Source organism: Crocuta crocuta, unplaced genomic scaffold (genome assembly GCF_008692635.1).
Source record: "Crocuta crocuta isolate KB4526 unplaced genomic scaffold, BGI_CrCroc_1.0 scaffold175, whole genome shotgun sequence".
Classification (NCBI taxonomy): domain Eukaryota; kingdom Metazoa; phylum Chordata; class Mammalia; order Carnivora; family Hyaenidae; genus Crocuta; species Crocuta crocuta.
The window spans coordinates 3,378,989-3,403,939 of NW_027530988.1; the positions used below are offsets into that span (position 1 = coordinate 3,378,989).

Consider the following 24,951-nt stretch of genomic DNA (forward strand, 5'->3'; position numbering starts at 1 on the left):
TTAAAAATTGTTTAATTTAAAAATAATTTAATTTGTTTATAAAATTTTTATTTAAATACTTTTTAAAAATGTTGACTAATTGCACGGTTGCAGAGGCTGGTATAGGATCAACCATTTTTAAAAAGTTTTAAAGAAGAACAGCCAGCTTATTTCTGCTCCCCATATTGTTTCAGCAACTCACCCTGCTCACAGTTTAACTCAGATGAGTCCAGACTTGCCCTGCTGTTTCTAAACCCGAGCCACCCATGGCATTGGCTGGGAACCAAAGCTCTTGATTTTCTTCCATTATTTGCTTCTGACAATGGAGACACCAGGGGAAGAAAAGTATATCAGGGACCAGTGAACTATTGGAGCCTACACAACGGAGAGGTGTGCACTATTGAGTTCTCACTTTCCTTCTACTTCTGAGGGCAAGCACCTGGTGTGCAGAGCCGCCCCTGCCCTGGGCAGCCTTTCTGGAAAGCCTGGCTTCTCTGGATGATCTGTTAGCTGTTCTCCTTCCTTTCTCAAGATTGTTTACTTCCTTCTGAAACTTATCACATTGTGCAGGCTGGGTTACAGTGAGGCACTTTGCTGAAATCTATTGTATACATTGTCATGATAGGTATATGAATCAGTTGTTGTCTACAGTGTAAACAGACATCTCCCTACTCAGATTTCTAAGTCCTGGTGTGTTTGAGTTCAGCCCTCTTGTGAGGAAGAACCCTGGGGCCCCTCCAACTGGAGCATAAGGCCTAAGCTTTAGTCTAGTTGACAGGGTCCCTGATCATTAGCCCAGCCTCTTCTCTCATTAAGTCCCTCTTCTTTGCACTGATTCCCAGTGCTTTGTATGATGCCACACACAGAGAGAGTACTTAATACATTCTTTCTGAATGTAAGTGTAAGGCCACAAGTCTAAACGTCTAAACCAAACTGACTCCATGACAGGCTTTAAGTTTCCCCTCTGAACTAGAAGACCTGAGTTTCAGCTTTCCTGAAACTATCAGGCAGTTACACATTGCCCAAGGCAGGAGAAACCACCCTTGCAACACCCAATCAGTAAAGTCCAGAGACCACCCTCCACATTACTAAGGGAGAGGCCTGGAGATAAAAACTATAGATAGGACCCTGTTACCTAATGTTAAAGTTAACCTGTTAGTCGCCAAACAAGACCCTAGGCTTGCTCTGTGATTGGTTGAATTTAAAGGTACTCTAAATGTTGTAATTGGATCCCGCCAAAAGTAACGGATGCTCTAGACAATGTGTATGGTCAAACCCGCTGTCAATGATGTTGAATAATTATGATTGGATCACTGTTCCCATGTCACAACTTCTGTAACTCCCCCGTCTCAAACCCCATAAAAACCCTACTCTGCCCTTGTCCGGGGCTCTCAGCACGGATCCATGCACTGGTGAAATCTGTGAGCCTGAGCTCGAGCCCGTAGTAAAGCCCTTTGCCTTTGCATGCATGACTCGGTCTCCCTGGTGGTCTCTGGTCGGTGAGGATATTGCGATCTGGGTATAACATAAGAATTGGCTGGGAGTGCTTGGGTGACTCAGTCAGTTAAGTGTCCAACTCCTGTTTTCAGCTCAGGTCATCATCTCACAGTCATGAGATCGTGCCCCTTATTGGGCTCTATGTGAGGTATGGAGCCTGTTTGGGATTCTCTCTCTCTCCCTCTTTCTCTGCCCTTCCTCTGCTCATGCTCTTGCTCGCTCGCTCTCTCTCAAAAAAAAAAAAAAAATTGCCCAGACCTGGACATTCCACCTTCTTATATATTGTATAAAAACCCTTCCTTAGGGTCTGTTTCTCAGGTGTTCTGAGATTTGGCTTCCCCACGTCAGCTCAAGGAATGGAAAGTCTCAAAATTTACACCTTGTACCTCCTATGGGTGGTGGTGAGGGGGAGTAGTCTTAAGTCATTTTGTGGCATTAGTAGTATCCTTGAACAACTTTCTGAGTTAAATTGGGAGAGAAAAGTCTCAGAAGGAAAGGTTTATACTACACCTAGACCCCCCATGGGTGGCCAGACTAGCCTAGGAAGGAGAAGCATCAGGCAAAGGAAGGAGAAAAGAGCTGAGGTGATGGGGTCATGGAAACCTGCCACTGCTTGGGCCTACATCTCGAGGTTCTCAGAGAGAATCTCTCTGCTGCATGCATTTCAAATGTGTACAGACACTTGGCAAACAGTTCAAAGATCTCGCCTTTAACTGAATAAAAAAACTTCTTGGTGGCCCTAGAGCAGGCTCCCAGCCATGGACTGGGGGGACCCTGTTAGATCATAGGTGTTTATAGAACAGCAGGGTAGAGAAGTAAAATGACAGGCTTGTGGCTTTTCCTGCTAACCCTTCAGCTGCCACCACCTGAGGACTTGGTGGGGGGGGGGGGGGTGGATTTCTTCTGTAAAGCTCAGGTCTAGTTGCATGTTTCGTCCTGGTGATAAGACTAGCAGTGTCCCATTATATACAGGTTGCAAATCTGAGGTACACAGTATCACTACAGAGTCTACCTTAGCAGATGATTTTTTTTTGCATAGGAAAAAAATAGTTTTGTACATGGGAAGAAACAATATAAGTTCAAAACTTACAGATAAGGATTAGCTGTATCTCTCACCTCTTTAACAATTTATGTGGCTATCCAGTCAAAACCAACAGGGTATCTCCCTTGAAATGTTAGCTCTATGAATTTCCAAGTAGACCCCAGGACTATCTTGGAATGTCCTCAGAAGGCTCTGTCATTGATCAGGGGACAGAGTAAAAACCCTGTTTTTGCAGAGTCCTTTTCTTTCAAACAGAAGATAGAAGGATGGGAGAAACTATTCAAACTTCGTCTTTTTTTCTTGTGGCTTGTGGTCTCCCGCTCCTGCTCAGTCTCCTCAGAAGCCCCCTTGCCCACCGAAGCCTCCCCGGCCTCTACTACCACATCCACCTCAGCCTTCTCTGCTACCACCTCGACCTCCAAAGCCACTTCTGCCTCCACCTTTGCAGATGAATTTTACTAATTCATTTTATACTCTCCTCAGGGGCCCTTGGGTGGCTCAGTTAGTTAAGCATCCAACTCTGGGTTTTGGCTCAGGTCATAATCTCATGGTCTGTGTGTTTGAGCCTCGTGTCTGGCTCTGTGCAGCTCAGAGCCTGCTTGGGATTCTCCCTCTCCCTCTCTGTTTGCCCTTCCCTGCCCGTGCTTTCTTTCTTTGTTCTCAAAATAAATAAATGAACTTAAAAAAAAAAAAAGATCTCTTCAAACAGCCCCAACATTTCCTGGCTCACATTTGTGAAGACGGCTCTTAAGGCTTTGTGACCTCAGTTTTAAAATGGAGGCTGACATTGCTAGTTGCCTATCCAGTAGCCGTCTCCTTCTTCCTCAATAACCAACTCCCATTTTGCTCAGAGTGGTAACGGCACCCAGTTAAATATAACCACCATCCCAGACTCCTTTGCACAGAGGGGTTTAAATGTGATACAATTCTAGCCCATGGAAGTCACTGAGCAGGGTTTCTAGGAGAGGTTTCAAAGGGGCATCTTCTCTTTATTCTTCATCCCTTCCTTTCGTGTTTGGAGGGGGAATTTCACTTATGGCATACGGCTGTGAAATGGTGTGAGTGAAAACTTCTCTCCCCTCCCTACCCCTTCCTTTTTACTGGTCTGCTCTCTCCTTTTCTCTCCAGGACAGTGGCTTGTTTCCAGTGTGCATTTTCTGCCCGTGAAATAGCTGTTGATGCTTCCGTGAAGCACTCGGTTGGATTCACCCTCCCATTAACTTTTCAGAGGGAGTCACCTCACAAGCACAGATGTGACAGAGAGCCACAGGATAAGAGATGTGCAGAGAAACAGGTTCAGCAGCAGCAAACTCACTACACTAATGGCCCATGATGAGAGAAGGTGCTCTCTAGCCTCCAGGCCATGGCCATGTTTAAGACCACGGACTTTGACATGACCTGTGTGTGAACCCAGCTCAAATCAAAATTAAATCTAAGTTGATAGAAGATAAGAGGTGATATATTTCAAATTCTGGAGTTTTAATTTTTATTTTTTTAAAAATGTTTGTTTTTGAGAGAGCAGAGCAAGGTCAGAGAGAGAGGGGACAGAAGATCTGACATGGACGCTGTGCTGACAGCAGAGAGCCTGATGCAGGGCTCGAACTCTCGAACCATGAGATCATGACTTGAGCCAAAGTCCAGAGTTGGACGCTTAACCAACTGAGCCACCCAGGTTTAAAATTTTTAAACTTTATACATTTATATTGATAATTTTGAGTGACTAAGCATGCTTAAATTAATGCAATACTTATTAGGGAAAAAATAATTGAACAATCTAATAGCATCTACAAACTAATAAAAGTTCAGCAGTGTTGCTGGGTACAAGATAAATATAGAAAAATCAGTTGAGTCCCAAACAATTTTTAAAAAGAAATTTATTTACAACAGGAACAAAGTCACTAACATATAGAAGGATAAATAATGGGTGGGTGAGGCTTTTATGGAAAAGATTATTTTTAAAAGGTGGTGAAACATACTATGTCCTTGGATGAGAAGACTTAATTTTCCTAAAGGTGTCACTTCTCCCCAAATTAACTCACAGATGCAATATTGTTTTCATCAAAAGCCCAATAGAGTTTTTCAGGCAACATCACAAGTTGTCTTTAAAAGTTCAAATAACAAAGAAACAAATTGGAGAAGAATGAGATGGGGGCTTAATGAAGCAAATATTTCTATTTGTTATAAGGCTATAATTATTAATACAATGCAGTGTTTATACAGAGATTAAAAGAAGAGAAGATCAATGGAACAGAGTGGAATGTTCAGAAAGAGACCCCCTTGGGGCATCTGGGTGGCTCAGTCAGTGAAGCGTCTGACTCTTGATCTTGGCTCAAGTCAAGAGTTGAGCCTTGCCTGGGGCTCTGAACTGACAGCACGGAGCCTGCTTGGGGTTCTCTCTCTTCCTCCCTGATTGCCCTTCATCTGCTTGGGTGTGTGTGTGAGCACACTCTCTCTCTCAAAATAAATAAATAAAAATGGGGGGAAAAAAAGAAAGAGACCTCCTCACATTTAGACTCGATACATGAGAGGCATGAGAAATTAGCGAAGAAAAGATGGATTCTCACCAATGGTGCTGGACAATTGGTTGCTCATGTGGGGAAAAATTAAATACATCACTAATTCATACCATCATCGAATTAGAAAAAATTAGAAATACTAGAAGTTAAATTAGAAATTAAAGATAGTTAGAAATATGAATGTAAGAAACAGATTTTTATAAGTCTAAAAGAAAATACAGAATACATTTATAACCTTGAAGTAGGCAAGTTTCCTTAACAAGACACAAAAAGCACAGACCATAAGGAAAAAATATTAATATATTTGTTTAAGTGAAAAAAAATCTATACACCAAAAGAAACCGTAAACAAAGTGAAAACACATGAATTGCTGAATTCCATAGCAATCCATCCCCTGGAACAAAAGCTATTTCGACAAGAGATGTTTTGGTATCAGGTTGATCCAAGTTTGATTATTGGTTTGATCATTCATTTACTAACTTTGTGACTTAAGCCAAGTTATTTAAACTCTTTGATCTGTTTCTATATATGTTAAAAATGTCAGTACACAGGACTCCTAGAATGATTAAATGAAATAAGGTATGTAGAACACCATCCCCAGAGCTTGGCACATGGTGGGTACTTTTTCCAGACAATTTTTTATTACCACCCATGGAACAATGTAGTGATGCAGTACTACCTGGGAAGATGCTGGTGAACTTTGTAACTTCACCATGAGCCAAAAAGTAGTGTCGCACTATTTTACAGAGGCCACACCTATAGTGTTCCCATCCATATGCCAGCCCTTCAGAAATGTTTGGATAATTCTTATTTCCCCCTTAATCTTTGCGGGTGGGGGACAGCTATTTATCTTCGATGAAAAGGTGCTTAGCATCACTAGTCATTAGGGAAATGCAAATCAAAACCACAATGAGATATCACTTCACACCTGCTTGCATAGCTATTATTAAAGACAAGAAGTAACAAGCGTTGGTAAGAAAAGAATGTGGAGAAAAGGAAACCGTTGTGCACTCTTGTTGGGAATGTAAATTGGTACAGCCACCGCAGAAAACAATATGGAGGCTTCTCAAAAAATTAAAAATAGAACTACCATATGACTTGGCAATTTCACCTCTGGGTATTTAGCTGAAGGAAATGAAAATACTAACTTGTTAGAAAAGAGAAATGCGCATCCATGTTAATTGTTGCATTATTTACAATAGGCAAGACATGGAAGCAACCTAAGTGCCCACTGATGGATGATTGGATAAAGAAAATGCATATATACATATATATATTTCCTTCTTTTTTTAAATGTCTGAATAACATTCCATATATATAAGTATATATGGAATGTTTGGATATATTCCATATATGTATATATGGAATGTTATTCAGACATTAAAAAAAAAAGAAGCAGACTTGCCATTTGTGACAACGTGGATGGACTTTGGGGCACCTGGGTGGCTCAGTTGGTTGGGCATCTGACTTGAGCTCAAGTCACAATCTCAAGGCTCCTGAGTTCAAGCCCCTGTGCTGACAGCTCAGAGCCTGGAGCCTGCTTTGGATTCTGTGTCTCCCTCTCTCTCTGCCTCTTCCTGGCTCACACTCTGTCTCTCTCTCTCTTTCAAAAACAAATAAACATTAAGATAAAAATAAGAAAAAAATGGATGGACTTTGAGGGCATTATTCTAAATGAAATATGTCACAGAAAGACAAATACCATATAATCTCACTTCTAGGTGGATTTCCACTCCCCCCAAATCCTCCCCTGAAGCCCTGAACTCATAGGTACAGAGAACAGATTGATGTTTGCCAGAGGCAGCATTGGGGGTGGGGGTGTGAAATGAGTGAAGATGGTCAAAAAACATAAATTTCCAGTTATAAGTAGGTCCTGGGGATATAATATACAGCATGGTAGCTAGAGTTAATAATGCTATGTGTTTGAAAATTGCTAAGAGAGTAGATCTTACAAGTTCTCATTACAAGAAAAAAAATTGTAACTCTGTGTGGTGATGGATGTTAACTAGCCTTATTGTGGTGATCATTTCACAGCATATACATACAGTGAATCATTATGTGGTACAATTGAAACTATGTTATATGTCAATTGTACTTCAATAAAAAAGAAACTCACTAAAGTTTTCCTTCCATAATACTAAGATTGAAATTAAATTCAGATCAACATTGAAATTCTAAGCAGAAATTAGAGTTGGAGGCTTAACTTGGCATAACATTAAATCTTGATATTTAGATTTTCTCGGCCTCATTTTTCTTATAGGGGAAATAGGAGTGACAATGATACCCCATGATGATAAGGGATCAGAGCTTCAACCTAATATAGGAATTTCAGAATAATAATTTCTTTCTTTATTTTTACATTTTATTTTATTTTTTTAAAGTATACTGGCTTTAATATTTGTAATATTGAACATAATGTTTGTTTTTTTTTTTTTACAAATAGTTTATTGTCAAGTTGGTTTCCATATAACACCCAGTGCTCATCCCCACAAGTGCCCTCCTCCATGCCCATCCCCCCTCCCCCCCACATCCATCAGTCCTCAGTTTTTGTCAGCATTCAAGAGTCTCTCATGGTTTGCAGAATAATAATTTCATTATCTGTGTCCAAGAGGTTTGGTCTTACACTTAAGACTCGATGAGGGAAGGGTGTGAGCCTTCTGTCTCTCCTTGATTTTCTTCTCAATCTAGAGCTTGTGCTTGGTTTAAGAGGAGGACTGGCCTACCCTGGCCTGTGGCTACAATGGCCCACAGTAGCTTTTTCCCACCACTTCAAAGGCACTGTCAGGAAGTCCATGTGCATCATGTTGTCAGTAGGACCTGCCTCAGAACCAGCATCCAACAGATGGGGCTGTCCTGGGAACACGTGGCAGAGAGCAGACAAGCAGAAGAGCCTGCTCTGGAAGGTTCTACCTGTAGGTGGGGGGGATTGGCTCCTCTCTATGAGAAAATGAAGCTATGTGACTGAACTTCCCAAAATGTTATTCTGGGAGATGCAGAGAAGTTAAGTTTATCACTTTGGGGTTAGGGAATGCCTTCTATTTCAAATCTTATATTTCATCTTGACTTCTAATTGACCCAAGGGATCATTGTTAACCACGTTCCTGTTCCATAGCATTATTTATTACTGTAACCTACAGCTTAGGGCATTTATTTGGGATAGAAAATGTCACCAAAATGGTCCATCATGCAGGCACTAGTCATGTGTGAGACTTCCTAGCTTAGTGCCTGGAACACATCTTATGTTTAATAAACTTCTGTGAAATCCAAGTCACTGTAATGTTAAAGATTCTGTTTGAAATTGCTATAAATATTTTCAACATATAATCGTGGGGAAAATGGTACAGTAAATGTCTACACACCCTTTATCTAAACAGTTAACAAATTTGCCATATTTTCTTTTTTATTTTTGTGGGTTTTTTTTGCATTTTTATTGGTTCTTTTATTTTATTTTTAATTTTTATGTTTTATTTATTTCTGAGAAAGAGAGAGACAGGGTGAGCAGGGGAGGGTCAGAGAGAGAGGGAGACACAGAATCCGAAGCAGGCTCCAGGCTCTGAGCTAGCTGTCAGCACAGAACCTGACACGGGGCTTGAACCCACGAACCATGAGATCATGACCTGAGCTGAAGTCAGATGCTTAACCGACTGAGCCACCCAGGCGCCCCTTATTGGTTCTTTTAAAGTTTTTTACATTTTAATTCCAATTGGTTAACACAGAGTTCTACTAGTTTCAGGTGTACAATATAGTGATTCAACACTTGCACACAACACCTGGTGCTCATCACAGCAAGTGCACTTCTTAATCCCATCACCTATTTCACCTATCCTTCCATTCTCCCCGACCATATTTTCTTTTTTAAATGTCATTTAAAAAGTAATTTGTGCCCTGAAATTTGTTCCAAATGAGAAAAGACTTGGAAGAAAGCGTGAGTTGGCTTTCACAGTCACAGCAACAGATCTTTTCCTGTGACACACCAGTGGGCTCTCCAGTAAGCCCACCACAAACATGTGAGACCACATGCTGGGAACGTCAACGGAGGCTTCTCACACTTCGCTCGCTCGGTACAGAGAGAAGGAAGCTAAGGAGGAGGGGCCTGTGGTCACTGTTCTGATAATGTGTCAAACGTAAGTCACATTTTTTACTATTTTTTTATGTTAGAGAAATCTACTTCCATCAGAACTAAGGCTTTTATTTTTTTAAAGAAGCTTCCACACCCAGCATGGACCCCAATGAAGGGACTGAACTCATGAAGCTGAGATCAAGACCTGAGCTGAGATCAAGAGTTGGACTCTTGACCAACTGAGCTAGCCAAATGCCCTGTGCCAAGGCTTTCCTGCATAGTGAAAGTTTGCATATAACCCTCCACTTTCATTAAAAACAATGAATGAATACAAAGCCCACACTGATGAGGAAACCTTTCAAAGAGGAATCAATCAGGGACAATGAAGGAATTTCTTCCACTGGGGCCTATTTTCCTTTCCTTTTGTACCAGGGGTTCCGAGGAGAATTCAAACGTATAAACTTCTTCCTCCAGCCTGATGACCCGCAAATCTAGAGCTCCAGCCCGGTCTTCTCTCCCCAGCTGAGACTGATAATCCTAACTGATGTCTAGTACCTTCACCTAAATGCCCCCTGGGCCTATCAAACTCAGGGGTCCCAAACTGGACTAATTATATCCACTTCTTCTCCAGGATCTTTTTGAAACCCCCAGCATTCTCAGATTTAACTTTCACAAAGGACTCGTAAATGACCCTGAAACATACCCCCTCCCCCATTTTTTTAATTGGGGCAAAATTCACTTAGCATAAAATCAACCATGAGCCATTTTATTTTATTTTTTATTAAAGATGCTTTTTAATTTTTATTTATTTTTGAGAGAGAGAGAGCAAGGGAGGAGCAGAGAGAGAGGGAGACACAGAACCCGAAGCAGGCTCCAGGCTCTGAGCTGTCAGCACAGAACCCGATGTGGGACTCAAACTCATGAGCTCTAAGATCATGACCTGAGCTAGAGTCAGACGCTTAACCAACTGAGCAACCCAGGCACCCCAACCATGAGCCATTTTAAAGTGTACAATTTAATGACATTTAGTGCATTCACAGTGTGGTGTGACCATCACTTCTATCTAGTTCCAAGACATATTCATCACCCTGAAAAGACACACACCCATTAAGTAGTCACTCTCCATTTCCTCTTCCCACAGGCCTTGGAAAACACCAGTCTATGTTTTATCTTTATGGACTTGCCTATTCCATATGTTTAATGCAAAGGGAGTCATATAATATGTGATGTTTTGTGTCTGGTTTCTTTATGTCAGCAGAATATTTTCAAGTTTCACCCATGTTGTAGCACCAGTGTTTTATTCCTTTTTTGGGGGGCGAATAATATTCCATTACATGGATGGACCACATTTTGCTTATCCATTCATCAGCTGATGAACATTTGGGTTGTTTCCACTTTGTGGCTATTTTATGTAGTACTGCTATGAACATTAATGTACAGGCATTTATTTGAATTCTCGTTTTCAATGTTTTGATATATACCTAGCAGCAGAATTTCTGGGTCACAGGATAGCTCTGTATGACTTGTTGAACAACTGCCAAACTGATTTTTACATGGGCTGCACAACATTTGACATTTGCATCTTACCCTTTTCATTCCCACAGCAATGTACATGGTTCTAATTTCTCCATATCCTGGCCCGCCACCCCCCTGCCCCCCTTTAAAAAAATTGTAGCCATCCTAGTGGGTGTGAGGTACTATCTCATTGTTTTAATTTGTATTTTCCTAACAAGCAATGACGTGGAACACCTTTTCAGGGGCTAGTTTGCCATTTGTATATTTTCTTTGGAGATGTGTTTATTTCCCTCCTTTGTTCATTTTTGATAACATCCCTGACTTAAAAGATTTTTTTTAAGTTTGTTTATTTATTTTTGAGACAGAGAAAGTGAAGGAAGGAGGAGCAGAGAGAGAGGGAGAGAGAAATCCCAAGCAGTTTCTGCACTGTCATTGTGGAGCCCAGTGTGGAGTTCGAACTCATAAACTGTGAGATCATGACCTGAGCCAAAACCAAGAATCAGATGCTTAAGCAACTGAGCCATGCAGATGTCCTATAATGTCCCTGACTTTTTATTGAGACTGGAGCTTGAATCTCTGGCTGCAAACCTGGTATGTGGGGCAATCACTTACCTGGGTGCCCAGCAATTGTAGCAGAGAGAGGTTTCTCTTCCATGCTTGCTTGCTTTTACTCTTTCCCAGTGGGGACTTACACAGAAAACTAATCAAGGCTGTCATGAATCTGTTGTCTCGGTTAAGGGCACTAGAATCCACATAGTCATCCAAGTTAAAACTTTGTTGTAGTCCCTCTCTCCTTCCTCTTCCTAACTACCCTTGTCTGCTCAGTTACCACGGGACATCAGGAGTGCCAAACTTAACAGCTCAACTTTAGAAACAATACTAAAGTTCATGGTGGTGTATTCTTGGAAACCGACCTTAATCTTGGCTCCATTTTATATTAATACCAGAATATCCCCTTTGTTTCTGATTCTTCATTTAAAAATTTTGTCAGGTGTAAAATTTTGCAAGCTGCCTCACATTTGCTTTCTTAAATCCAAGGTGAAAGTAAAAGTTAAAAAAAGTCTTACACAGTTTAACTCCTGTACAGTTCTGTAAAAACAAAACACTTTTATCATTTGCTAAGTACTCATGAAATACATGCCTATTTTGGAAATGCAGCAACTGCACACAGCAAGCAAACACGTCAAAAGAGTAAAATAAAAATCGTCTATAAACTTACCACTAAGTCCTCTTAATATTTTGGCAAATATCCTTTCAGTTTTAGCTATCTACACTATTTGTTTTAAAAAATGGGATTATATTATAGCTCTTTTCCATAACCTATAATTTTCATCTAACAGTATATGATGACCATTTCCCTTCATGGTTAACTAGACTTCCACGGATATAAGTTTTAAAATATTATATGCACTAAGTATCACTGGAGGAGCCTGTTAAAATAAAGATTCCAAGTCATACTCCCTGAGATTCTGATTCTGTAGTCTGGATCTGTGCCCAGAACTCTGTATTTTTAAATGTTTATTTATTTATTTTGAGAGAGAGAGCAAGAGCGAGCGAGCACACATGAATGGGGGCGGGACAGAGAGAGAGAGGGAAAGAGAGAATCCCAAGTAGATTCTTCTGTCAGCATAGAGACTGACGTGGGGCTTGATCTCATGAACTGAGACCATGACCTGAGCTGAAATCAAGAGTTGGATGCTTGACTGACTGAGCCACCCAGGTGTCACCAGAACTCTGTATTTTTAACAAGCCCTTGGATACTTCTGATGCAGGCTGTTCTTTGACAGTTTGAGAATCACCTTTCTACACCACTAATTATAACTCTTGCCTGATTTTCCATTGTGTAGACATACCATTGTGTAGTCAACCAGTTATTTATTTCAGAACAATTATATTAGTTGTATTTTTTCACTGTTTTATTAACACACCTAATACAGATATCCTTATCCCTGCAATTTTGCCTTCATGCATGACTGAACGTTTCTTGATTATACTCAGATTGGGTGGTTTTATAAAAGTGATGATGCATGATAAATGCCCCTGTAATTGTTGAATGGAAGACTGAAAGCATAGAGGCTGGAGAGAGCCTCTCAAGAAGCCATATTGGAGCCCGAGGGAGACAATTGAGAGGAATTAGGGTTTCAGAGGGGAAATGAAAGTGGAAGCAGCTGACTGTGTGAGTGGGTGAGATTCAAATTCCATCTAATGGAGGCTAGAAGCCAAATAAGGTTATACACCTGGGCCCAGCCAACACGGTGTTCTCCTTCTCTAGAAGCCAGAAGAGGGACGAAAGCCATCCCTTTTATTGAAAGCTTCATAGTGAGCATCAGTCTTGGGTCAAAGCAGAAGGAGTAGGGGCACCTGGGTGGCTCAGTCAGTTAGGCAATTGACTCTTGGTTTTGGCTCAGGGCATGATCTCAAGACGGTGGGGCACAGAGCCTGCTTGGTACCTATTTCTCCCTCTCTGCCCCTTCCCCGCTTGCGTGAGTGCGTGCGCACCTTTTCTCTCTCAAAATAAATAAACTTAAAAAAAAAAAAAGGAGGAGGGGTAATGCAAGGAGAGAGAGGAAGACAGGGAGACAGCCCAGGGCTTGCGCCCTAGCTCAGCCCGTGGAAGAGAGAGGTCAAGAGGACAAAATGAAAGCATTATTTTCCCTAAAACTCTCCGAGGGACAATGAGGCACAAGCAGAATTGCTGTGCCGCTAAAATGTCAAATCCTAAGACTAGTACGAGGAAAGAGAGAAGGCATGTGACATCACCAACGCATGTGACACGGTTAGGGTGGGTGCTTTCAAAGAAAGAAATTTCAAAGAATTTCAAAGAAAACACAACATCCTTTGGTCTCAGACAATGGCCTGCGTTCATTCACAGGACATTAGAAGAGGTGATGGCTCAGAGGTGTCACTACAGGACACTGCGGTGTGTGGTGTAGCTTTGCAGGCTGTGTCAGCCTCGACGGAGAAAAGGACAAGTGAAGCTCGTGGATTAGCAAAGGCCTTGTGTGTGAGCACTTGTGACGCACTTCCTTTTAGGGGCTTCCGGGGAATTACGTAGCAGGAGGGGAAAGGTGAAGACATGAGTGAGGTATTTGGAACCAGAAAGTTCTATGTCAGAAGCCAGCAGCATACCGGAACTCATGGGCCAGAGCTGCATGTGTGAGGCGCAGCCACGAGGCTGTGGCAGAGAGGGTGCCTGGAAAGGATTGCTCATCTCCCTGTGGTGTGTGTGACCACAGAAGTGGGTGGGGGAGAGGACATCTGCCGCATCACTTATCAGAAGCCCCCTCATAAGTGACCAGAATATGGAGGTTATTTTAAGAAAACAGCTTTTTATCTCATTTTGAGGTGAGAGAAGCTAATGCTCCCCTCCGCCCCCCTTCCCACTGCTCCCCACGCTGGGCACACCGAGGGTGGATTCTTGCCGCTGCTTTCAAATCAGCTCTAGTGAAATCTGCTCGAAGTCTTGCTCCAGGTCAGAGCCTGAATGTGGGTGAGGGGAGGTGGCGCAGAGGGGAATTCGAAGCTGAGGGCATCTCTGAGGAGGGGTGTCCCTGTAGTATAGAGAAAGGTAAAGGGAGCTTATGGAGTGACTGGGGTGGAAGGAGGGGGACAGATGCAGTGAGGAAAGCAAACAGCCTCGAAGCGTCTGGGTTGGTCTCAGAAAAAGCCCAAGAGAGTCCAGACCGGATGTGGTGGCTTCCTGTTTGACATCTCACACAGCTCCGCAGAGAGCAGCAGTGTTTACCAGCCAGATTCAGATCGCCACAAGTGCCTGCAGGCGATTAATTTATAAATTAATTGGGAGAGAGTTGCCATTTTAATTTATTTTTATTAAAAAATGCTTATCTATTTATTTTGTGTGTGTGAGAGAGAAAGAGGGCATGTGAGTGCAAGCAGAAGAAGGGCAGGGGGTGGAGAGAGAGAGAGAGAGAGAGAGAGAGAGGATCCCAAGCAGGCTCCACATTGTCAGTGCAGAGCCCAACAGGCTCAATCTCATGACCCTGGGATCACAACTGGAGCCAAAATCAAGAGTCAGATACCCAACCGACTGTGCCACCCTGGTGCCCCAAAATGCAAGAAATTCATTTAACAACACAGTACCATTATTAAAATCAGAAGTTAATATTGCTAGGGGTGCTGCCTGGGTGGCTCAGTCAGTTAAGTGTCTGACTTGGGCTTAGGTCCTGATCTCGCAGTTGGTGGGTTGGAGCCCCACTTCGGGCTCTGTGCTCACAGCTCAGAGCCTGGAGTCTGCTTCGGATTCTGTGTCTCCTCACTCTCTGCACTTAACCCCGTCGTGGTGTCTCTCTCTCCCTCAAAAAAAAAAAACAACAAACATTAAAAAATAAAAAAAAAATTGTTATAATGCTATCATATAATCTACAGAACTTCTATTTCTCCAATTGCTTCAGTTCTATTTTTTATAATGACAGAAAATCCAAGATCATGTGTAGGATTTTGTCCTACCATTCTTTAATTTCCTATATTCTGGAACAGTTTCTGAGTCTTCATATTTCACAATGTGGACATTCTTAAGAGTACAGGCTAGTTATTTTGTAAAATGACTTCAGTTTGGGTTTGATAATTCCTCGTGGTAGGATCCATGTTATGGGCTTTTGGCAAGGAGATCATAGAAGTGATGCTGAATTCTATTCCTCCATGACACTAGGAGTCACTCACTGTCAATCAGTCCTATTAATGGTAATAGTAAGGTCATTATTTCACCTTTTGTAATTAATAAGTACTTGTGGGGAGACCCTTTGAAAGTACATAATATTCTGTTACTCCTCAAATGTTCACCTACTAGTTGGGATAGTTCTTGCCTATAAACATTATCGTGAGGACGGACCTAACATGAATTACCAGTGCTTTGGAAGTAAAACGTGTGGAAGAGAGGGGTCAAAAGTGATTCCTAGGCTTTGGGCCTGAGTAGCTAAGAGATGGTGGTGCCAGTGGGGGAGAGTGGAGAGAGGAACAGGTAAGGGAGGGAGAGGATGAATCAAAAGTTCTGTTTTGCACACAGTTGCCTGTGTGATGTCTGTTGGACATATATATGGAGTTTGGGTGGACCAGTTGGAGCGCTGAGGAAAGGTCAGGGTCATCTCCAGCAACTTGGGGCTGAAATGAGATAAAGCACCCGGACACTCTTGAGGCTCTCTAACGGGCTGTGTGTGCACAAGGGATAAATGACTAGATACTTCCTTTTGGTTGCTGTATCAAATGTGCTCGTTATGAGTTTAGTAACTAAAGCTCTCTTCTCATATTTCTAATTGATCTTCTCTTCAGTAAGTTGCATAATACAGGTTTTAAGAATGTATCTTTCTCTTGGAACTCAGTAAAACTATTATTTTAAAATAAAATTATGTCTTCCACTAATATTTTTATTTTCCCTGTGTTGCTTCCTCAGGTGGGGGAAAAAAACCCTGCTCTGGACTGTAAGAGAACCCAGTCCGGACAGCAGAGGGCGCCATGCAGTCAGTGCCGGCGGGAAACCAAAAAGGTGGCGATTGAGAGTTCCCAGATTTCCTTGCCTTTTCTCTCTCGCCGAATTCATAAATCAGAAAGCCTGGGATCTAATCCCCATAATACTAGTATTCTCAACAAACCGTACACGAACTGTAAGGGCACTTGGAAGGGGGCAGGCTGACCTGCATCGTCTTGACAGCAAAGGAGGATTGGAGCCAGGGGTCCTGTTCAGAGCTGATGAAATGTCTATGAAACTATTCCCTCCCCCCCCATGCTAGTTCTCCTGAGTCACCACCCGGAGAGTGTTCCATAGAAGGGGAGGGAGATGAAAAAGCCACATCATCCTCTCTTCCCTTTGGCCCTTTTCCAAGCTTTTTAAAAAATTTTTCAGCTTCTCTCCTTAGTCATTTTCCCCCTCTAATGTTTTGTTTCAGAATTAGCTGGAAGACTTCTTCCCCCTCCCCCCCCCCCCTTCAGCATTTTGCTTATCCTTTAGTTTATTGAGCTCTGGAGAATTTATGCCCTATAAATAAATAAAGGTATTATTATTATGTAGCTCTATTCAAAGAATTAGTTGAAGGGGAAAAGTGACATTTTTCTTTATTTCCTTAGAAATGTATTACAGTCACCATAGCTCTCCCCTAGCCATGGATTAATGGCATAATCATTCACACTGGGCAACTGAGATGGAATGAGTTTGAACTTGGCATGAATTAATATACTAAAATATGCCTCCTGTTCTCTCTCATTGCCTAATTAATTCTGAATTATGAAATTCCCTTTGAGCTTCCCAAAAATCATGGTCATTGGATTCTGGTGCAATTATTCTTTCTTTGCAATAAAAATCAAGTGATTTGATAATTATGGGCTGTTTCAAAAGAGAATGTTCATTTGAGCATCCTGGGAGGGAAAGAGCAAATAGAAGAGAGCTTTCTAGAGGTTTTATAGTGAAGCACATGATGTGTGTATAAGGGTCCCAAGGGAGACTGCACAAGCCAGCTTCACCATGAGGGGAGATGGAAGGGGCATTACCCCAAGTCTTCTGCCAGTCCTGTACCTCAACACCTGAAATTTCCACTCTGAAGGGCATGCCTTTGATTAGGACATCTGCTGGGAGCCGCACTGGCCTCTATGGATGGCAGTCACAGCAAGGAAATGGCAGTGTTTGCACAGCTACTGCCATGAGAAATGAAAACTGGTATCTCCCGCAACTACTGGCTCATATTGTGCTGGTATTGACCAGGCCTCACAATATTCTATATCAGACCCATATTCTGAACACAGATACCTCATAAGGAAAAGCATATTCCTGCCTTTACAAGAGAGATTTTAGATGAAAGCTCTACGGATGATTGTCAAAAGGCTCTTCCTAAGGGCCTTGCAGATCCAAGACTTAGGGGGTTAAGAACACAAGAACTACAACTGAGCTTGGCCCCGAGACGAAGAGCCTAATTTAGAGTTAAGGTACAGATAAGGGCAGAACTTAAGTTAATACTTACACCTTCTAATTGGTGATGTATGGCAGTCCCTTCCCCAAGGCCTACTTTCTGCAAGCACCCTCCCTTACAGGTGGCTAGGATGAGGATAGATAAGAGTAGCTAAAGCATTACCCACAAACAAAAGGCTGACACTTTTAGGGCCTCCATGGTGTTCACACATTCAGCATCAAATAGGTTTCCACAAACAACTTATTAACCAACTCAAAAACATACATTTGAGAGTCAGACAGAATGACTCTTAGCCCATCTATACACTTAACCTATGACCTAACCTTAGCGTTATTAACTTAGAACAAATATGTATCCTGTCTTTTACTAAGAATACCCTAATTCTCTAGTTATAAGATTTACTTAACCTCACTATAATTGCAATAGTTCTGCAAGAATATTTCTGTAAAACCTGCTTCTGTACACTTTCCAAAGCATCTTATCACAAAGAGTTATCCATTGTAAAAATTCCTTTTTCTGATGTCATGTTATCATTTAACCTATAAATAAAGACACCAAAACCGACAGGACGGAGACGTCTGCCTGGTGATCAGAAAGGATCTCAGGGCTCTCTCACTCTCTTTCGCCGACACCGTCCATCCTTCAGGGACCCCTGGACCTGTCGGAGCCGGCACGGCCTCCGGCAGACATCATCTTCAGAGTTTCCAAGTTAAATATGAATGAGTTGCTCATGGAGAAAACACCATCATTCACCTATGCAGTAGGGGAGAACTTGACCTTCTATGACCAACCTGCCCATGTCCTTGCTAGCTGTCTCTTGAAGGGAGGAATGGTTACTAACATGAATTATTAGAACTCAACACATTAACTGGGACTTAATAGGTAATGGACAAGACATTGTGATATAAGTAGCACAAACAGAGCTCCTTCACTTTTGCTCTTTCTTCACTTCTATGGGAATATGCAAGTGGATTCAAAACCACTATCTTTGGGGAGTCTGGGTGGCTCAGTCAGTTAAGCGTCCGACTTGGCTCAGGCATGATCTCACGGTTTGTGGGTTCGAGCCCCGCATCGGGCTTTGTGTTGACAGCTAGCTCAGAGCCTGGAGCCTGCTTCAGATTCTGTGTCTCCCTCTCTCTCTGACCCTCCCCTGCTCACGCTGTCTCTCTCTCTCTCACAGAAATAAATAAAACATTAAAATATATTTTTAAAAACCCACTATCTTCAATTGACTTTCTTCCTTAAGTTTTCTAGAGAGGTTAAGATCTTAAGAATTGGATCCAAGTCTCGAAGGAGAAGTCTGAGCTGTGGAATCTTTGTCAACCATTATGAAGACTTTGAACTGGAATATTAGGCACTATAAGAACCATTAGTAGAGTGGCATTTAATTATTTGTTATTCCTTGTCTGTGGCTCCCTTATAATCCTCGGGGAATTGGTGGTGAAGAGAATAATGGGCATCATAAAGTTTTAATATTTTTCTTTGGATTCCTGGTGACAGTATAGTTAAACATTATCAGGATAAAAACTTTAGTATAAAATCTGGCAATAGTCCTCACTCACCTGAGCATCAGTTAATTCATCATATTACTTTGAAATGATGGCTTTCTACTGGATTTTTCTCATCAATATGTAAACACTCTGTATAATCTCTCATCTGGAAAACAAAGCAGAATTTCCTAAACCTCTTCCTTGCTCCATGCCTTTGTTCCTCTTTATGGAAAATTTATAAAATATGTCTTTTGTATTAAAAATATTTTAATGTTTTTTATTTATTTCTGAGAGAGAGAGAGACAGCGTGAGCAGGGGAGGGTCAGAGATAGAGGGAGATACAGAATCTGAAGCAGGCTCCAGGCTCTGAGCTAGCTGTCAGCACAGAACCTGACACAGGGCTTGAACCCACGAACTGTGAGATCATGACCCCAGCCGAAGTCGGACGCTTAACCGACTGAGCCACCCAGGCGCCCCATTGTTTGTATTTTTTGCTTCTACATTTTCACCTCATGTCCTATCCAATTCTTGCCAATTTTCCCCCCATCAATTCATTGAGATCATTTTTGTCAAAGTCATCAATGTTCTCTCTCTTGCTAAATTTAATGTAATTTCTGTGTCTTTTTCTTTCCTGTATCCTCAGGTGTATTTGGCATCATGGACTTTGTTCCTTTTCACAAATCACCTAAAATTTAAAAAAAAATGTTTATTCATTTTTTGAGAGACAGAGCATGAGCAGGGGAGGGGCAGAGAGAGAGAGGGAGACACAGAATCTGAAGACACAGTCTCCAGACTCCAAGCTTTCAGCACAGGGCCCAATGCAGGGCTCGAACTCATGAACCGTAAGATCATGACCTGAGCTGAAGTCAGATGCTTAACTGACTGAGCCACCCAGGTACCCCTTCATAAAACACTTTGAAAAAAATGTGGGATATCTTTGTCCATGGATTTTCACTCTGTTTTCATGGAGTTTCCTTTTCCCAAGACTCTGTATTTGTCTTGATCTATGCTTATTCCCTAAGTGATGTCATTGGGTACTATGACCTCAAATACGTTGCCTATATACTGATGGCCCTGGTACTATACAATCAATTCCTGATGTAGTAGCACAGTAGTCCAATATCCCAATGCCTTACAATAAGCATGTGTTTCTTTTTTTTTTTTTTAATGTTTTATTTATTTCTAGGAGAGAGAGAGACAGCGTGAGCAGGGGAGGGTCAGAGAGAGAGGGAGTCACAGACTGAAACAGGCTCCAGGCTCTGAGCTGGCAGTCAGCACAGAGCCCGACGCGGGGCTCGAACCCACGAACCCCGAGATCATGACCTAAGTGAAAGTCGGACGCTTAACCGACTAAGCCACCCAGGTGCCCCTAAACATGTGTTTCTTGTTAATGGTACATAAATGCTATGGATTATCTGTGGCTCTGCCTAACTTGGCTGGACTAGCATAACTTCTAATTCTAGATCCAGTAGCCAATTTCTGGATTATGTTGTGTTTATGGTGGAGGGCAGAGCAAGAGAGTGCAACACAAACCATGAAATCCCATTTAAAGCTTTTGCTCAGTCATGCACCTGGCTGCCCAGCTCACTGACCAAATCATATTCTAATATAAATAGGTGAGGTGGAGATGTATTTTCCTTCTAAAGGATGCACAGATAACTCCCGTGACAGACAATTAGTGAACTGTCTACGCACCATCGCCATAGAGATGGACAGTAAGCATCTCAGATTTGTTATGTCTCAAACAAAACTCCTGAGTCCTCCATCCCAACCTGGATGTGTTGTCTTCTCAGGAAACGCCATCAGGCCCTAACCTACAAGTTATCGTTGAATCAGAGGCCAGGCAAGAGCAGATTCTTCTGCTTCCGCCCTCAGTATATATCTCGACTTCTAACTGCCGCCAGCACTGTCATCTCGATAGTCCCCAAACTAGTTTCCCTGCTTCTTCTTGCCCCCCCTACAATAAATTTCTCACACAGCAGGTGGAGGGATCTTTGAAGAATACAAATTATAGCTTGTTATTTCTTTACCCCAAAGCCTCGAGTGTCCTGGTTTCTACACAGCTGCCAGGTTTCTGCATGGCCAAGTGTCAATTGTAGGCTCACATTGACAGGAAGATCAATCTCAGATACTCAGACACATGGGTAAATCGAACTACATTTACTTATCTAAAAATATTACAGGAAGGACATCCTGGCCTGTACACTCAGGCCACATGGCAAATGTATTAGCAATATTTTCCTGGACAGGTGACAGTTGGAAGTTTTTAGACCTCATCAACTGGCCAACAGTTGCGGAAAGCAATGTGGGAGTGAGTGGAGGTCACATCAGAGCTTATGGAAGCTTCTTTCATTCCAGATCTACCCTACAAGACACTGACAGAGTGTCTGCTGGTCTACACTGTGGGCGAGCTCAACCTTACCTGAACCAGATACTTTCAAGGTCATTTAATATACAAGATCACCACAGAGAGCACTAAGCACCATACATTCAGGCATAAATACAGCCCTCACATAGAACCCCCAACCTGCCCCCAGCTAACACAGCCTGATCCAAGTGATCCCTGAACTTGATGGTGTGTAAGTAGGGTCTGTTACCCAGTATCCACCTTGGGAGCTGTGCTAATTGGCCTTCAGTATGGCTCTAAGTCCTTTCCTGCAGTCCTCCATCAGACTCCAAATAAAATTCAAAGTCCTGAAAATGGCCTCAAGATGCAAGATGCTCTAGCCTCTGATTAACTTGTCTCTCCTGCTCTGGTCACACTGACTTCTCACTTGTCCTAGGACACTCCGACTGGACGTGGCCCTCTACCTGGATGTTTATATCATCCCTCTAACTGGATGCTCTTTTTCTAATTCCTTAGATATCTATCATTTCATTTGGGTACCTATCCAAATGTCATTCCTTAGTAAGGTTGTTTTACCATCCAATCTAAAATAGCTTTTGCTCCAATTCACATCACTTTGTATTGCCTTTTAATATCTCTTTTTTAAAAAAAAGATTACTTAGGGGCGCCTGGGTGGCTTAGTCGGTTAAGCGTCCGACTTTCCCTTGGGTCATGATCTCGCGGTTCGTGGGTTCGAGCCCCGCGTCGGGCTCTGTGCTGACTGCCAGCGCAGAGCCTGGAGCCTATTTCAGAGTCTGTGTCTCCCTCTCTCTCTGACCCTCCCCTGCTCACGCTGTCTCTCTCTCTCTCTCCTAGAAATAAATAAAAATATTAAAAAAAATAAAAAAGATTATTTATTGAGTAATCTCTACATCCAATGTGGGGCTTGAACCCATGCCCCGAGATCAAGAGTCACATGCTCTTCCGACTAAGCCAGACAGGTGCCCTTCTTTTAATATCTTTATAATACTGAACATTTCTTGCCTTTATGTCATATGTTTGTTTAATCTTTGTCTCTCCTGCCAGGATATAAACTTCATGAGGGCAAGCACTTTGACTGCACTTGTCCCTGTGGTATTCCCATGAACACAATGGCATAGGTGGGGAACAGCATAGATGGGGTTCAATAAATATTTGCAGAATGAATCATTTACTGCATGAGTGAATGAATAAGGCACACCATAAATAAGCTAGAAGAGGGATAAGGAAAGTGTCTAGGTGATGATAATTATGGCAACATGAAGAAACATGTTATTACATTAAAGACAAGGAAACTGAGGCCTAGGAAGTTTGTGTGCCAAGGCCACACATTTAAAAACTCCATGTTGCTTCTGATACACTAAAGCAGTAGTTTCTGAAATGGGAGTATATATATCCCAAAGGAGGGAAACTAGGAGGGGGGAGTATGACAGGAAAATTAAAATGTCTGTTTCTTCTCTTTTATAAACTTATGTGATTTTAATTTCTATTTTCTGTAGGTTTTATAATGTATTCAGTTATATCATGTACCACTAGTTCGTACATATTTTATTGCTAAATAAATATTCACAGATATGGCATAGATGCTCCAAAAATGTTTGGAGGCCACTTAACTAGATTCTTGTCCATTTCTGAGAAGTTCTGAGCAGGATGGGGGTACTGGGTGTCCACAGTGGTGAGGAAGACGGAAGTAATTAAGTGGACCGGTGTTCGCAGCAACTTCTTACTTGACACATCCCCAAAAGCAAGGGAATCAAGAGCAAAAATAAATGATTGGGACCTCATCAAGATTAAAAGCTTCTGCACAGCCAAGGAAACAACCCAGAAAATTAATAGGCAACCAACGGAATGGGAAAAGATAGTTGCAAATGACATATCAGATAAAGGGTTAATATCCAGAATATATAAGGAACTCATCAAACTACACGCCCGAAACACAAACAACCCAGTGAAGAAATGGGCAGAAGATATGAACAGACCCTTCTCCAAAGAGGACATCCAGATGGCCAACAGACACATGAAACGATGGTCAGCATCCCTCCTCATCAGGGAAATACAAATCAAAACCACACTGAGATACCACCTCACGCCAGTCAGAGTGGCTAAAATGAGCAAATCAGAGAACTCTAGATGCTGGCGAGGGTGTGGAGAAACGGGCACCCTCCTACACTGTTGGTGGGAATGTAAACTGGTACAGCCCCTCTGGAAAACAGTGTGGAGGTTCCTCAGGAAACTAACAATAGAACTCCCGTATGACCCAGCAATAGCACTGCTAGGAATTTACCCAAGGGATACAGAAATGCTGATGCATAGGAGCACATGTACCCCAATGTTCATAGCAGCACTCTCCACAATAGCTAAAACATGGAAAGAGCCTAAGTGTCCATCAACAGATGAATGGGTCAAGAAGATGTGGTTTATCTATACCATGGAATACTACATGGCAATGAGAAAGAATGAAATCTGGCCATGTGTAGCAACATGGATGGACCTTGAGGGCGTTATGCTGAGCGAAATAAGTCAGGCAGAGAAGGACAAATATCATATGTTTGCACGTATAGGAGGATTAGGAGGAACTTGACGGAGGAACAAGGGGGAGAAGAAGGGCGGAAATGGTGGGGGAAAGGGAGAGAAGCAAACCATGAGAGACTTTTGAATGCTGACAAAAACTGAGGACTGATGGATGTGGGGGGAGGGGGGGATGGGCATGGAGGAGGACACTTTGGGGATGAGCACTGAGTGTTATGTGGAAACTAATTTGACAATAAACTATTAAAAAAAAAAAAAGAATACTAAAAAAAAAAATAAATAAATAAATAAATAAGTGGACCGGTGTTCACTGCTGACACCTCCAGCTTGAGTTTGTGGGTGGGGCTAAACGTAGCTTTCCTTTGTCCAGGTGCCGGCGAGACACGCCCACTCGCCATCCCCACAGCCAATAGGGGACTGAATTAGTTTCTGAACAGTATTGGACACATAACCAATGGAGGCTAAAGCCTTAAAGAAGTGCTTCTCCTCCGAATTGAGGCGGGGTTTGGCTGTGAACTACTTCCTAATTCTTTCTTCTTACCCTTAATCTTTTACTCATGCATGTCCACACACTCTCACACTTCCAGAATGTGAGAGATTAAAGAAGTTATCTAGCCTAGTACTTGCATTCTGTAGATTAGAGATGGGAAACACAGCTCGGTTCCGGCAGTACCAGGACTCGGTCCTCCTGATCTCCCAACTTCTGGCTTCTGGGCTTCCCATCCTTCCATGGAAGCCTCGATTATGCCCATTTTCTTACTGGGTAGCTTTTACCCAGAAGGCTGGTAGTACTGGGTCTTTGGAATTTTGGAACCCTTGGGACCCTCAATAAACAGGGTCCCGCTGGGTACATTGACCCCTTTCCCTTCATTTCAGTATGATGTGCTCCTCAGACGGTAAGGCTTGTGAAATATGTCCCTGAAGCTCTGAATGGCTCTGTTGCCTTTATTTCCATACCTTTGCATTTAGCTATCTTGGCCCAGCCCTTCAGGCAGCAGCTCCTCGCTGCCTTATAGAGCAGGAACCCGAGCAAGTACTGGAAGC

General features: G+C 42.3%; 1 long non-coding RNA gene across 3 annotated transcripts in view; it reads left to right on the forward strand.

The window, feature by feature from the left end:
* The window catches only part of LOC144236785 (uncharacterized), a 159,642-nt gene that overhangs the window by 107,599 nt on the left and 27,092 nt on the right, over positions 1 to 24,951 (forward strand). Inside the window, exon 4 of one of the 3 annotated variants that reach the window (XR_013336644.1) lies at positions 16,017 to 17,115. The exons of the other annotated variants lie outside the window; for them this stretch is intronic. This is a non-coding gene — a long non-coding RNA (uncharacterized LOC144236785). Of the gene's footprint in view, positions 1 to 16,016; positions 17,116 to 24,951 lie in introns of those variants that run through there. 3 annotated transcript variants of the gene reach the window in all.